Consider the following 3,054-nt stretch of genomic DNA (forward strand, 5'->3'; position numbering starts at 1 on the left):
CCCCGGTATATTGGATTTCTCTTGCCTAGATCCCTCGGGGAATTCTCAGTCGTATTCAACAAATATGCCGCCGATATCTATGGAATGGCCATAAGGAAGGTAAAACATTTGCTTGGGTAAGTTGGAAAAACATTTCCCAGCCAAAGAAATGCAGGGTGGGGGTTAAAATATCTCCCTATATTAGCCCAAGCTCTTGCAGCCAAGATGAGCTGGTCTCTTCTCACTGCAAAGAACCTCTAGACGATTGTGACATACCATAAATACATTTGCCCGCAGCAGACTTTGGACTAGGTCCATTCACAAGATTGGCCCCATGGGGGAATATCTATTATATGGAAAGCAATATTACAAACTATGCCTTTCATGAGAGCTGGATTGGCATGGCGCATCAACAATGGTTCATCTGTTCACTTGGGGATCGATCCTTGGATAGGTGGGGGAAACAGATACCTTCTGCACCCGGACCTATTACATCATCTCAATCACAGGAATATCACGACGATTGCACAGATTGCCAATCATGAGCACAGTACCATATTTAGTCAGCGTTGGCGATCAACTCATGAGCTGAACATTCCTATACAATGGTAGCACACATGGGAATCATATCTTGGGGCTTTGTCCAAAGCGCATGTAACTCTCAATCAGGACCCTGATGTATTAGTATGGATACCAGCTGAGCATGGGAAATACACTCCTAAACTAGGTTATAACCATCTTCTTCAGGCCCGTAAGCCTACACATACTATTGCATGGTGGCAGCAACTATGGAGATTGAAATCTCCTCCACAGACCCGCCTCTCCATGTGGAGTGTTTTAAGTAATAAAACTCCCACAGGAGAAGCTCTTAAGTGCAGATCTATACACGGCTCGAGTTGGTGTATTCTATGTAAACAAGCAACTGAAACAAACAAGCACTTGTTTTTGCTCTGTCCATCTGCCACTCAATTCTGGCAAGCTGTTACACAACAACTCTCTATGTGCAATGCATGGCAGGGTTCTTCAATTCAACAAGCATGGAATAACTGGACAATAGTTCACCACAGAGAAAAAGCACAATGCTTACCCCTAATTATCTGTTGGACCTTATGGCTCTCTTGGAATCGCCTTATATTTAAGAATGAATCTATCTGCTGGCCACTTCTCTATGCAAAGGCAGTGGCAGTCTACCACGATATCCCTGAAGAGGAACAGACTCACTCGTGCAAAATCTCAGGACCTGGTCGCATTGATAAGTCACAACCATGGGCTTTATTTGATGGGGTTGCTCAACCACATAGCAGCAGAAGGGGGTTCTTGTTATACCTCTCAGAATAGCATTTCCTCAAAGTCCAATTAGGACCTGGGGAAGGAACAAATAACTATGCTAAGCTTATCACTCTCATACACCTGCTCCATTTTGCACTAGCTCATAACTATACTTCCATACAGATTTTTGGAGACTCACAAATCATCATCAATTGGTTCAATAAAAAAAAACATTGTCATGCTATATCTCTTCAAAATATTTTGGACGAAGTATACAATCTCAAAGCAGTTTTCAATACAGTCTCATGTCAACATATATACAGGGAACACAATGAAGATGCTGACAAACTTTCCAAGGAGGGCGTGCTACTACCTTGAGGCTTGTGGATAATCGATGAACCATAGGATTTAGAGATTTATCAGTGTCATCACAGGCCATATATTGATCAGGAATACTATAGGGTGGAAAGGCCCTAAGTATATTTTTATTTTTGAGTAAATGCATAGTTACAATCAATATGTATATATTTATATAACTGCTGATAAAGAGACAATATGGATTGAATTTTTGATACAAGAAATGGCAGTGCCATACTTTTGTTACAACTATTATTGTACAAAGGTCCATATGACCTACAGATACTGCATATGCCATCTCGCATCTACTACATGTAATTTTTCTTCATAATGAAAGATTACGATTTTTCCTTTGGAAAAGAATTTAGAAATTTTTTATGGGTTAAAATTTATTATTTTTTTGTGATGGTTGTAAATGCTTTTCAATCTAATATGGAAGAGATATTGTAATGTCTTGTTATGTTATGTAATTTTATATAACGTAATGTTATTATTCGTTTATTAATTAAAATTACAAAAATAAAATTATTAATTATTAATGTGGACTCAACAATTAAAATTAAAAAATAAAAAATAAAATTAAAGAGAGATATTTGATCCCTCTTAGCACTGGATAGATTCAGGGTTAAGATAAATCTAGGCTAATTAATTTTCACTATTGTTTTAATGATTAAAGCCTTAAACCCGGATGCGGGTGTATAGTATGGCGCGCAGCACGACGACGGCGTGGAGGGTGGGCGCATGGCTCATCACCATCGCCATCCGACTTTGCATGAGAAATGTATTATTGACTCAGGACAACAAATTAAATGCTGCTTTAATGCAGCTCCCGACCGCACTCTAGTTTGATAGTTTAATTGTAATGGCGCTCTGCTTGTTTTTCACTCTGGCTCCTCCCTTGCGCTCAAGCTGGTCTAGCGAGACTGAAGTTCCTCGCTCTCGAGATAGATCAGGGTACTGTCTGGCTCGGGATCAAGGTGTTGCCATCCATCAGTGCTTTCATGCTCTTATCAATCAGTTCTGCATCTTCCTCTATCGTCCCCTCTCAGTCTGTTGCTGTTTGTTCCGCTCCTCCTGCAAACTTCAAAATTCCCTGAGTTCGCTCAAGGATGAGCTGCAGAAGAGGTAGCTACCGCGGCCATGTCTCCCGCCAGCCTTCCTCCACGACCTCGGACCCTTCGTCTAATGCTTCGGACTTTTGCTTTGACAGATACCCTGTGACTAGAAGTGGTCGTGGCAGGGGACGAGGGAAATTCAACACCGAAGCGTGCTCTCACCACTCCCAATCTCACACGGCTCACTTTCGCTTCCCCTGCTCTTTAGGCAACTCCTCCTTCATTGCGTTAGTCACCGTTAAGTTGTGTGAAGACACTGTTAGTTCAGGGGCTATTGGTCCAGGGGCTCCCTTGGAGCCGAAGATGGAAGACAAGAACGATTCCTCATAGATTG

Source organism: Pinus tabuliformis, chromosome 9 (assembly GCF_031772625.1).
Source record: "Pinus tabuliformis cultivar Carrire ecotype Pingquan chromosome 9, CPIR1, whole genome shotgun sequence".
NCBI lineage: Eukaryota > Viridiplantae > Streptophyta > Pinopsida > Pinales > Pinaceae > Pinus > Pinus tabuliformis.